Here is a 13,673-nt window from a genome sequence, read left to right as displayed (position 1 = left end):
TGGTGTTCCATGTGTGCGTGTGTTTGTGTGTGTGTGTGTGTATGTGTGTACACACCCGCATTTGTCTGGGGATGGGAGGGGTGGGAAGAAGCAGAGGAGAGAAGAAGTCGGCATTTCGAAATGTTGCCTGACTATTCAAGAAGAAAAGTAGCTCTCCGTTCTCACCTTCATACACAGTGTGCACCCTGTGAATTCTGTTCTAGCTGTCACACCTACAATGATTCCAAAGGTTTGCACATCGACTTCATAACAAAATATTTTATTATACCAGATTAGAAGGAATGCAGAATATTTTTAACACAGCAATTTGTGCTTAGGACACAAAATTACTTGGTGGTAAACAGACAGTATTGTAACCCCATCAAAAGAGGAAGGAAATAACTAGCCATAGTTCTGAATGCACCTCCATTAAAGCCAAACAGACAGTTAGCTAGTGATCTTTTTATATGCTCTTTTTACGTAAATAAGTTTTAATTTGTCCTTTAAAATAAAAAAAAAAAGGTGAAACACAACCAAGAACAAGTTCTAGTAAACTGAAGCAACCTCTTATGTATACTAGATGCTTGATTTAGGAGGAGTTTTTAAATGTTTTCAATGTTATTATGTAGTAAATGGCACTATTATGAAGCTACTAGTCATTCCATAAGAGTCTTAGAGGACTGCTCTGTGTAACACTGTGACTGCCGTGTGTGCTTAGACACCTAACGTAGTTTCCTCAGTGGATAGCACTCAATCGATTCCTTAGTGAACTTGTAACAATACTGCCATTCCCTCCTACTGCACTGCCCAAGGTGTGTGTAGCACAAACAGTTCTCATTACAAAGGACCAACTCAGCACCGAAAAGCTATGCATAGGATAAGAACGACAGAAAGCACGAGGTGGACCACACAGCATTTTGTCAAGCACTGTGCAATATACCATATTTATCCCCACTGCAGCAGACCACCACTTCGCCGAAGGGCAGCCTCTGATCTCACACTGCATCTAGCCTTTGCTCCCACCAACCTCTGTGGTTCCTTCTCACTCCCAGGCCAGAGAAGGAATGCTCTGAAGGGAAAGTCCGTCTTCAAAAATACCAAAACAAAATGGAAGGAAGCTAAGCATTAGCCTCACGTTCAGGCTTTTGGATTTCGTGCCACGGTTCTTAAAACCTCAAAGAGAATTCAAAAAAGGCTAATGGAAAGCTTCAATCGTAGGGCTGGCTGTTTCCTGAGAAAACTAGAATTCCTGTCTAGTTCTTTCCTTATCAAAGCAGAGGCCAGCTCTTTGGCCTTTCAGCCCAGTCGTAGCAGAGTCCTCAGGACTGGGATGAACCTGAAGGACGAAGGGAGAATAAGACCTCTCCCTTCTGTGGATGCTCCACACTTTTTTCAACAAGTAGACAGTAGAAAATGCACAAGTCCTGATGTGAGATTAAACATCTGCTTTAAAAAAAAGATTCAAATGAAACTCCTTCCGATTTAAAAGATAAGCCCCTACTAAAGCGAGGGAGTTGACTTTTTTAAGTTCCTTGAATATCAGAAATTGACATTTGAGTTCACTGTATTCAGCTTTAAGTTGTTCGCACCGAAACACACATTTTGAAACAAGCAGGTTCGAGTTGCCAAGTACACATCATTTCTTGCATTAAAGCATGACTAATGCGTTCTCTTGCAACACTGCCAGACATGGGGCATTGCCACCGTGGAATCAGCTGGTACACCACCTGTCACAAGTCAGTGACCGAACCTGCTTCAAGACTGATTCATCCAGTAAGCCACATGCACCCTTCTGACAGAGCTGTGTAAAGTATTAGAATCTGACGCTCTAGAACGAGCCTAGTTGCCTTTGTGTATATTTACTGCCTGCTTGAGTGCTTCTCTGTGTGGATTTTCTCTGTATCTTGTAGAAATGTTGGGGTGTTTTCTTCTGCCATATGGCTCGTGGCCCGCGAGCCAACTACTTTAGCTGTATTTTACCTTCATTTTTGATGAGGTGGTTTAAATTTTGTTTCATTTCGTGTAGTGAATTCCACAGTAGTTTTCTGATTGTTGTTAAAAATGACTTAACATATTACACGGACATTCAATAAAAATGTTTTATTTCCTGTTGATGTTGCCGCCTTTCAACTCTTTTTCTTACCTGACCCTGGTGGGGAGTCCATGGCCTACTGACTTTGGGGCCAGCTGTAAACAGAGGCAGCTAAACAAAAGCTTGCCCTGAATGCCAGCCCCTGCGTCTATGATGACAGAATGGCCGGAGAGGGAAAACTGCCCAGAGAGCATTCGGCTGTTCCTGCCCAGTGTTCCTGGGCAGTGTCATTCTCAACACGTTTCTCTGCTCCTATTTATCATCAGTTCGCCAGGTACACTTTCTGGCTCCCTGCTTTGCCCAAAATGTGTCCTTCTTTTATACTCTAGAGCCCAAGTCCCATAAGCCTCTCCAGAATGGGACAAAATAAAAATAAGATATTTTAAAACCCATTTTCAAAGGAGAGCAGGACACATTAAATTCCCTGCCCATTGCAATTACCAGGTAAAACAAGTAAATCTCTCTCCTTCACTAAATTCAACATTTATGAGGTGCCTGCTGTGTACCATGTTTCTCCTGGGTGATGCGGAGACAACAAATGATGTCATGAGGTTCACTTGGTCCCAGTCTCAGGCAGACATGCAAATATGCTATCCCAAGGGACTTCCCTGGTTGGCCAACGGTTAAGAATCTGCCTTGCAATGCAGGCGACTCAGGTTGAAGGTACCACATGCCTCAGGGTAACCAAGCCTGCAGGCACAACTAGAGAGCCAGAGCCTCGCATCAGGCAACAAAGATCCCTCATGTCTCAACCAAGACACAAGGCAGACAAATAAATATGTTTATTTGTCTCAAGACGCTGTGACATGCACGGAGTCCCTGAGAACTCTCACCAGCCCCATCCTAGTGGACTCCCTGGTGGGCCATCGCCACTCCCCTTCAGCCTGTAGAATCTGCTAGAAGCACTGTCTGCTGACAGCTCACAGCTGCGTCCCGTGCCCTCCACCAGGAAGCCTGCCTTACCTGAGGTCACGCATCCTCCCGGGGCAGCTCACATTCCGTGACCTGGTGACTTAACCAACACGGTTTCCTTTCTCACAGTTTTGGGGGTAGACGGCTGAGACCAAGGTGCTTCTTCCGAGATCTCTCTCCTTGGCGTGTAGGTGGCATCCTGTCCCTGTGTCTTCAATGGACTTCCCGCTACGTGTGTCTGCGACCTAACTTTTTATAAGCACACGGGTCATGTTGAATTAGGGTCCACCCTGATGACCTCACTTATACTTAATTACTTCTTCAAGCACGCTATCTCCAGACACATTCTGAGGTATTGGGGCACTCGGACTTCAATATATAAATTGGAGGTGGGCACAATTGAGCGCATCACACCACCCCTAAGGCTGGAAACGCGAAATGGAGATGTTAACATAGCCTGTAAGTGTAGAGGAGGGGCCAGACCCTGTGGGAATTACGATGGAGACACCACAGGGCCTCAGGTGCCCGGGCTGTGACCCACAGAGGCTCTGCATCGGAAGCCCTAGTGCTGCCAGAAGGTCGGGCCCGTGTCGGCTCATTCGTGCTAGGGAAAGCCAACAGAGGATGGACAGACCAAGAGGACTCCCTCCGCCCCTCTCCTCCCTGCCAACTCAACAGGGGCCCCGCACCTGCACAACCTCATTGAGCCCGCTGGGCCGCGAGTCCGGGAAACAGGCTGCTGGGTCTTAGCGCCCGCCACCTTCGGCACGACCAGCACCAAGAGGTGGGGATGAGGGTGGAGCAAAAGCAAGCAAAGGACCGACACTCTGGCGTCTCAGTCCAACGGTCCCCAACCTTTTCAGCACCAGGGACCAGTTTTGTGGAAGAAATGTTTCCATGCACGGGGGTGGAGCAGGGGAGGGTGGTTTCGGTTTCACCAGCCACTCACATCCTGCTGTGTGGCCCAGTTCCTAACCAACCATGGACCAGAAACAGTCGGTGGCCCGGGGGCTGGGGACCCCTGTCTTAGTCCATGTAGGCTGCTATAAACCAGAATACCATTGATGGGTAATTTAAACAACATATATTTATTTCTCACAGTTCTGAAGGCTGGGAAGTCCAAAGTCAAGGCACCAACAGGTTCAGTGTCTGGTGAGAGGTGGTCTTCTTGCTGAATTGTCCCACAGTGGAAGGGACGAGAGAGCTCTCTGGGGTCCATTTTATCAGGGCACAATCCTAATCATAAGGGTTCCACACTAGTAACCCAGTCACCCCAAAGGTCCCCTACCATCTTAATACAATCACTTAACTGTTAGGATTTCAACATAAGAATTTCGGGGGGACACAAACATTTGGTCCATAATGTTAGGAAACCTTTGAGCAACTGCATAGACTTTCTAAACACTCAAGTTCCTTTCTCCTAAGATTCAGGTGTTCCTGTCTGAGCCACACCTGATGAAACAGAGGCAAGAAATCACATTCTTCTTCCATTTATGCAGAGTTGACTATTACAGATCTGAAAATTCCAACCCTGTGTGCAGTTACCCCCTCCCTCCAACACTTTATTAATATGCACAGGACTCTCTGATGTTTAGCAACTGATTTAAGCTGCACACAAATCTCTACTGTAAAACAGTCAGATGGTGACTTTGGAATAAGAAGGTTAAAAAAAAAAAGCAGGAAAATAAAAATGAGAAATAGCCTGATACTAACTGTACAAAGAAAATTTCCAAAGCATACAGAATAATAATTACGCTGGAGGCAGCATCAAGCGGGAGCAGTAACAACGGCCCCGTGCAAACCTGCTGCTGCTGACTTGTGTGATCCGAGTCCCGGGGCTGCCGTGAGTTACCTGCGTTGAGAAGCCTGCACTGCAGCTATACTAATCTCCTCCCTGCCCCCAACCACATGCATCCCCAAAGTTCCCACACTCGTCCTTCTTTGACAGTAAGCATCTTGCCAGCAAAGGCTTTTTCCCTGTGCAAAGTGGACTTGCCCTTGCCAGGACCCACACAAAGTTAAACAGGATTTGGTACTGTAAAAAGGAAGGGCTCACTGCCTTCTCCCCTGTCCGCTTTACCTCCGTCACTTCCTGCCTCCCCTGGCAGGGGAGTGCAGCAAAGGGCTGATGACCTTTATAGGCAGGATTGTTTGAGTTGCCTCTGCAAGACACCCAATTTAAGCTGCATTAAGGGAAAAAAGAGACCGAGGGAAAGGGATGCAGGGGAGGGAGAGAGAAGTAGAGACAATAAGAGGCAGAGACGAGAGGAACTGTTGGCTCATCTAACCAGGAAGTTCAAGTTATGATCCCATTGAGGAACAGCTGGATCAAGGGCCACACACAATGTCATCGTTCTCTTTCTTCCCACCTCTCCCACTCCCATCCAATTCTGTTCTCACTGTTACTTCATTGTCAAGTTCCAGTGTCTCCACAATGGCCCCTAGCACCTTCAAACTTCTATTCTTCCAGCTTAGCACACTTGTAGAGACTGCCACTTTCACAATTACGCCACTAAAGCTCCCAGACCTGAATCAACATGCCTGGGGAGCGTGCCCTCCCTCAGATGACTACTGTGGCCACGTGAGGCAGTGGCCTCTTTGGCACTTTGGCCAGGCGTAGGTCATGTCTCCGGAGAAGGCAATGGCGCCCCACTCCAGTCCTCTTGCCTGGAAAATCCCATGGACGGAGGAGCCTGGTAGGCTGTAGTCCATGGGGTCGCTAGGAGTCGGACACGACTGAATGACTTTACTTTCACTTTTCACTTTCATGCATTGGAGAAGGAAATGGCAACCCACTCCAGTGTTCTTGCCTGGAGAATCCCAGGGACAGGGGAGCCTGGTGAGCTGCCGTCTATGGGGTCGCACAGAGTTGGACACAACTAAAGCGACTTAGCAGCAGCAGCAGCAGCTATATATTTTAGGCAGCCTCTTTTGGAGAGCGGTGAGATATTAACACAACTTTAGATTCCTCAATTGGTTAATATTGTAGAAACTTAACAGGTTGCTGAGTGAAGTGGAAAGGGAAGGCAGGGTGTACAGACACTCAGGCAATTAGGGGAAGGAGAGAGAGGTCACATTTTGTTCCCCACGCACCATCTCTGGGACGCACAGCGGAGCCTAGTCCTGTGCTCTTCCAGCCACCCATAAGGTCCATACGCCTCTGACCATCAGGCAAACAACAGCGCTATTTAGAGTAACGATGCCTGAAGAGACGCCACTTTCTTTGAATATATTGAAGATTTTTTTTTTTTTAATTCAGGGGAAAATGAACACATTTGGGAATAGTAAAGCACTGCCTCCTCAGCAAATGTGCGATAGGCGGATGATTTATGGATTACAAAAGGAGCGGGACAATCGCTCCTTGGCTAATTTCCTGTCACTGTCACAGTGGCCTCAGTTTCTGACATTTCCCTAAAATCTGCGCTGCTGGCTTCTGAGAGCCGGAACTCAGACTCAGCTGACTCAAATCAGGCAGGCTCGGGACAGTCATTTATAGGCTGGGCGATGCATTAGCTTTGGCTTTGCCTCTGGCCAGGATGATCCCAGCCTGTGTCCCACAGCCAGGAAGAAACCATCTGACCTCTTCTGCCCTCACCCCCAGGACTCATCACCCAAGCCTGCATTTTTCACCCTGAAAAGGTTCTCTTACTTCACCAGTTCTTCAGCAAGACATACATCATCTCTACCTGTTTATTTAATACCTGACCACGGGTGGCTCAGTGGTAAAGAATCCACCCACCAACACAGGAGACACAGGTTCAATCCCTGGTCTGGGAAGATCCCATGGGAGCCACAACCACTGAGCACTCATGTCGCACCTACTGCGTGCTGCATCCTGGATGCCCCAGAGCCTGGGCCCCACAACAAGAGGACCCCGTGCACCACAACTAGAGAATACCCCAATCAGCAATGAAGACCCAGCACAGCCAAATAAACAAATAAAATCACTTTACAATAAATACTTATTCTGAGCTGAGTGCTAGTCCTTTGGCTGGTTGGCTGGGAGTCTCAGGCAGACTGAAGTGGGGTCATGTTAGGGACTGAACTGTGTCTCCCTCAAAATTCGTATGTCGAAGCCCGAGCTCACAGTGCTGCAGAAGGGGACTCTGTTTGGAGACAGGGCTTTTAAAAAGGTGATCGAATCACCAGGAGCCATAGGGTGGGCTCTACTCCAATCTGGCTGATGTCCTTCTAAGAAAAGGTGCTTAGGGCACAGAAATGCCAGGGCTGCACACACACTGAGGGAAGGCCGTGTGCAGGGGCAGCAAGAGGGCAGCCATCTGCAAGCCAAGGAGAAAGGCCTCAGAGGAGGCCAGCCCTGCCAGCACCTCCCAGCCAGCCCCAGCACTGTGAGAAAACAAATGTGTCTTGTTTGAGACTCTGGGTCCGGACTGTTTTGTTATAGCAATCCTGGAAAATGAATGCAGGGCTCATCCACTTGGGCCTTGACAGGACTCAGAATGCTTCAGCCCACGTGAAACCAGGGTTCCCAGGACAGCACATCAAACCTCTCTGACCCTGTCTTACCTGAAACAGAATAGACTCTCTCTTTCCAAAGTCGGTCCCCACACAGACCCTTCCCCTCATGCTCCCCTCTTCTTGCCTTCTGGGCGATGTCACATCTCTCCACCAGCCTCACTTGCACACTCCCAGTCCATATCTTTCTTTCCCCAGAGTGACTACTAGCTAAAAGATTCTGGACTCTGGGGACTTCCCTGGTGGTCCAGTGGCTAAGACTCCTGCTCCCAATGCAGGGACCCTGGGTTCTATCCCTAGTCTGGGAACTAGATCCCACATGCTGCAACTAAAGATCCCACAAGAAACGAAGACCCAGTACAGCCAAATAAATAATTAAAAAAAAAAAAAAAACACCTCTGGATTCTGGACACGTTGTGTCTCCTTTGTCTCAGATGCAAAGTCAGTGTCCTCCAGAGAAACACAGAACACAATTATGTGTTACATATGTGTGTACATATGCATGTGTGTATACATATATACATATGTACATATATAGGGAGAGAGGGGGCTTCCCTGGTAGCTCAGATGGTAGAGAACCCTCCTGCAATCCAGAAGGCATGGGTTCAATCCCTGGGTTGGGAAAATCCCCTGGAGGAGGGCATGGCAACCCACTCCAGTATTCTTGCCTGGAGAAACTCACAGACAGAGGAGCCTGGCGGGCTGCAGTCCATGGGTGGCAAAGATCGACTGAGTGACTAAGCAGGCACACACACATAGAGAGAGAGACCAAGGGAGGGAGAGATTTTAAGGAATTCACTCACACATTTGTGGAGATTCATGGAACAGCTACAGTTCTTGCTCAGAGAAGATCAAATTTTTCTTCTATTAAGGTCTTCAACTGATTGGGTGAGGCCTGCTCACATTATGGAGAGTAATCTGCTTTACTTAAAGTCCATTGATTTAAATGTTAATCTTGTTCCTAAAATATCTTCACAGAAATATCCAGAATAACATTTAAACAAATATCTGGGCATTGTGAGCCAGCCAAGTTGGCACATAAAGTTAACATCATATGTGTCTTCCTTCTACTCAGTTGTTTAGCCTTCTCCTTGCTTCACAGGTTAGAGGCCCCACGTACAAACGATAGACACGAGCCACATGCGGCTGCTGAGCATTTGAAATGGGGCTAGTCCAAGCTGAGATGTGCAACACCTGTAAAAATACATGTCAGATATCAAAGACTAGGTATAATTTTCTTAAGAATGTGAAATAGCTTGATAATAATTTTTTACATTGATTTCACCTGGAAATGATCATGGGGTATAGGTTGAATACATTTGCCTCCTGTAGCCACCATACAAATTATTACAAACTTGTCGGCTCAAGAAGGCACAGATTTGTTCTTACTTTTCTGTAGTTCATAAGTCTGAACTGGGTCTCATTCGGCTAAAGTGGTTGCCCACAGTCCTTGTCTGGTGGCCTCCCTGTTTCATGCAGCAGACCTTTCCTCCTTCTCTCTAACCATAGACAAAGGTCTCCATTTTGAAGGACTCAAGTGATTAAATTGGGCCCACCTGGATAATTCAACACTCTCTCCTCATCTCCATGTACTTAACCTCGGGCACACGCATGCTCAGTCACTTCAGTTGTGTCCAGCTGTGTGTGAACCTACGGACTGTAGCCCACCAGGCTTCTCTGTCCATGGAATTCTCCAGACAAGAATACTGGAGTGGGTTGCCATACCCTCCTGCAGGGTATCTTCCCAACCCAGGGACTGAACCGGGGTCTCCTGCACCTCCTGCATTGCCTGCAGATACTTTACCACTAGCACAACCAGGGACGCTCATGCTTAACATTGATCATGGCTAAATCCCTTTGCCATGTAAGAAACATGCATTTCAGAGATCACGGACATCCTTGGGGTCATATTCTGCCTATAACACTGTTCAATATAAATATTAAAATTATAATAATTCATTTTAATAGTAAACATTATTAAATTCACTTCTTAAACTTTTCTGCATGTTGCTACTAAAATATTTTAAGTTAATATTTAAGTTAAAAGGCCCCCTTTTGCAGCCCACATTATATTTTTATTGGACAATTGATATTAGAAATTGAGAAATACAGAGATCAAGAGACTTATTAAAAGTTACAAATCAAGTCAATAACAGTGCTAAGAACTTTGAAAGGGCTCAGGCTCGGGGCTCAGACTTCCTTTTCCATTCTCATCGTGCCCAATGGCTTTAATGCTGCTCACGTGATGACTCTAAACGTTTTGTCTCCAGCCCAGACCTCGTCTTTGAATGCTGGTCTCATCTATCCAACTACCTACTCAATGTTTCATTTGGATGCCTAATAGCATCTCAAATGTAACATGACTATTTGAACCCTTTTTCTTCCCCAGTACCAAACCCACTCTCCATCCTACCTTGCTGCTGGTATAGTTTTCCCCCATCTCAGTAAGACCCCAGACCTCAAAGGTAACGAGGACTACGCTTGTTGTTTCCTGACCCACATGAAATACATCAGCCAGTTCTGTCAGTGCTACCTGTGAATCACCGGTGTCTGCACCTTCTCAGCACCCTCCCATCTGGTCCAAGGCACCTTTGTCTTGCACGTGGTTAACTCAGCCCTGTAATTTGCCCCTATAATTTTATCCTTCTCCCTTTCAGCTTATTTTTCATACAGCAGCCAAAACTATCATGTTAAAACCCATAGGTCATGTCATTCTTCATCTTAAAATTCTCCAATGACTTTCCACCTCAGTCAAAAGCAAAACTGAATTCCTTACCAGGTTCTACACGATCCGGCGTGGTCCAGCACAGCTACTGCTTTGACCTCATCACTCAGCACTCTCCCGTTGGCTCACACCACTCACTTGTACTTGCCTCTTTGCTCCTACTCACACAAGCCAAACATGCTCCCACCTCAGGGCCTTTGCACCTGCTGTGCTTGCCATTCCCTCCACTTCAGCAGCCATTCTCCAGAGAGCCCATAACTCTTTCCTTCATTTTAAGTCCTTAATCAAACACCAACTTCCACCATCCTCATTCCTTTACCCTCTATGCCCCTACCTGCTTTATTTTTCTCCATGAAACAACACTGCTTGGCATACTAAATATTTTCTTGTTTATCTGTTTATTGGCTATTTATTTTTTAATATTTGTTTATGTATTTGGCTGCAATGGGTCTCAGTGGCAGCCCATGGGACCTTCAATCTCTGTTGTAGCATGAAGGATCTTTTTTTTTTTTAAAGTCTCAGCATGCAAGATCTTTAGTTGTGGCATATGCTTAGTTGTGGCATGCAGCTCTAGTTCCCTGACCAGGGATTGAACCTAGGCCCCCTGCCTTTGAAGCACAGAGTATTAGATACTGGACCACCAGGGAAGCCCCTATTGGCTGCTTCTTCTCAAAAAAATGTGTCCTTAGGGACCGAGCCTTTCACCTGCTTTGCTCGGTCCTAGAATGGTGCCTTGCACGTAGGGTGTGTGTGCTCAGTCGTTCCGTCGTGTCCAGTCTGTGCGATCCTACGGACTGTATCCTGATCATAGAGACTCAATAAATATTGATCAATATATACGTAAACTAATTGACTCAGAATTAGTAATGTTAGGCCAAATAATTAAGGATGAGCTAGATAATGGTGCTTCAATATTTTTTCAGAACTGTATTATTTAGTTCTAGTAGATCTCTAGAGGCACCTTTTGAGACTCATCAACCACTTTAGCTCGTTTTCAGATGAGAATTTCATTCCTCAAAGAGCTAGTGGTTTCAAATCCTAGTTGCTCTTTTGCCATTCAAAATCAGTTTTTCTTACTTAGATAATTGTTTAAATCTAGTCTTTATAGATGACAGGGGAAATAGATAATTGCTGCTACAATAAATGGAAAAGCAGCAAAATTACTGATATTTTCAGTTCATTTAACCCCTAATCAACTGTCAAGCAAAACATCCTTCCCAACTGACAGCTGCAGTTAGCAAACTAAGGGGCCTGCTTGTTTCAGACTCCTGTCATATCAAGAGACTCAGAAAGCAGACTAATTGCCTATCACTTAAGCAGAATGGGAAAAGGGACGTTATATTTTCTTATTACTGTACAATTTCATTTCTCTATTTGCTAATGTGTTTAGAGATGGTGATGTCAACTTTTGAATTGCATTTTTTTCAATCCATACAGAAAACAGCTGTTCAAAACTTTGAAGTAAATGTTCCCTTTGCTTTACTCTTCTGAAAATAACATCGCACTAGGACATTATTATCTGTATGCAACACTGGCATGTTTTAAAGAAACTTTCAAACTACCAACAACCTTCATCTTCTTTCCATAAAGCCTTGAGGTAATGGCTACATTTTCTCCCCAATTGTTACCGGTCTCATAACCCTTAAAGACATAAAATGCAGGAGTTGCTCTGCTAAATCAATTACAAGAAAATTGGATCTAAGAAGAGTATTCCAAGGTTGAAAAGAAATATCATAATTCATCATTTGAGGACAGTAGAAACCCTTGCCCTACCAGACAGTGAAAAGTTAGATGGTCACTATACTCAGTTCAGTTCAGTCACTTAGTCATGTCTGACTCTTTGCTACCCCATGAATTGCAGCACGCCAAGCCTCCCTGTCCATCACCAACTCCCGGAGTTTACCCAAACTCTTGCCCATCGAGTCGGTGATGCCATCCAGCCATCTCATCCTCTGTCATCCCCTTCTCCTCCTGCCCCCAATCCCTCCCATCATCAAGGTCTTTTCCAATGAGTCAACTCTTCACATGAGGTGGCCAAAGTATTGGAGTTTCAGCTTCAGCATCAGTCCCTCCAATGAACACTCAGGACTGATCTCCTTTAGGATGGACTGGTTGGATCTCCTTGCAGTCCAAGGGACTCTCAAGAGTCTTCTCCAACACCACAGTTCAAAAGCATCAATTCTTTGGCACTCAGCTTTCTTCACAGTCCAACTCTCACATCCATACATGACCACTGGGAAAACCATAGCCTTGACTAGACGGGCCTTTGTTGGCAAAGTAATGTCTCTGCTTTTGAATATGCTATCTAGGTTGGTCATAACTTTCCTTCCAAGGAGTCACCATACTACACAAATACAAAAATGGGATGAAATAAAAAGTCCACAAGAGACCAAAATACATGTAAGAATTCAGTATATGAAAAAGTAGCTATTTCAATAGACTTTTTTTTAAAGTAGAAGGTCTTGTAACTGTTCCATCAGTTGGAAAAGAAAAGATTTAATTCTACATCAGGTAGGAATGTTCTGGATTCAAGTAATAAAAACAACAACAGAAACTAATGGAGATTTAAAACGTGTTAAGACTCAACACGAAGCCCCAAGGGAGGCAGTCCAAGGATTGTTTTAGCACCTTTACAATGTTTTCGAGTGCCCAGACTCTTTTCATCTTTCCTCTTCACAAGCCTCAGTGGGTTGGCTTTCTGTCCTTGGGTTGGTTGTCTTATCATCCAAAATAGCTGTCATAACTGAAGACATCAAGGGCTCACAAACGGAAGCAAGAGGTAGAGGTAGGTCAGGCCGATGGCAGAGAACTCTCCCTTAGTGTCTTTCTCCTGTTATCATAAAGTTAAGCTGTCTTTCCAGAAAAACCCTGGAAGAAATCCTCCTTTTTCATTGACTAGGTGAGATCCAGACCATTCCTTGTTGAAAAGGATGAAGGCTTACTTAATGAAAAGTATCTGACTTTTTCATTCTCTGTGGTTGAGAGGCAGAAAACAGAAAAGATAAGAAAACACATCCTTAGTCATTCAGATCAGACATATGCTTTTGGCCATAATTATGAATATACAGCGGAAGTGACAAATAGACTCAAGGGATTAGATCGGATAGACAGAGTGCCTGAAGAGCTATGGACAGAGGTTCGTGACATTGTACAGGAGGTGGTGATCAAAACCATCCCCAAGGAAAAGAAATACAAAAAGACAAAATGGCTGTCTGAGGAGGCCTTACAAATAGCTGAGAAAAGAAGACAAGCAAAAGGGAAAGGAGAAAAGGAAAGATATATCCATCTGAACGTAGAGTTTCAAAGAATAGCAAAGAGATAAGAAAGCCTTTCTAAGTGTACAATGAAAAAAAAATAGAGAAAAATAACAGAATAGGAAAGACTAGAGAGCTCTTCAAGAAAGTTATAGATACCAAGGGAACATTTCATGCAAAGATGGACACAATAAAGGACAGAAACAGTATGGACCTAACAGAAACAGAAGATATT

The 13,673-nt window shown here is 45.1% G+C and overlaps 1 long non-coding RNA gene across 2 annotated transcripts; it reads right to left on the bottom strand.

Annotated features, from left to right (window-relative positions):
- Nucleotides 1-4,083: 4,083 nt before the first annotated feature.
- LOC129641776 (uncharacterized) lies at nt 4,084-8,996 on the bottom strand. Of its 2 annotated transcripts, XR_008709432.1 has the most exons (3): nt 8,745-8,984; nt 8,263-8,653; nt 4,084-4,219 (listed from the first exon to the last, which is right to left on the bottom strand). It is a non-coding gene; the product is annotated as an uncharacterized LOC129641776 (long non-coding RNA). The 2 variants fall into 2 exon arrangements; XR_008709433.1 differs by lacking the exon at nt 4,084-4,219 and having other exon boundaries at nt 8,226-8,653; nt 8,745-8,996.
- Nucleotides 8,997-13,673: the final 4,677 nt, after the last annotated feature.

The sequence above is a fragment of the Bubalus kerabau genome, chromosome 1 (genome assembly GCF_029407905.1).
Source record: "Bubalus kerabau isolate K-KA32 ecotype Philippines breed swamp buffalo chromosome 1, PCC_UOA_SB_1v2, whole genome shotgun sequence".
Lineage (NCBI taxonomy): Eukaryota > Metazoa > Chordata > Mammalia > Artiodactyla > Bovidae > Bubalus > Bubalus kerabau.
Note: the sequence above shows the minus strand (reverse complement) of the source record. Positions and strands in the feature narration are given on the sequence as shown.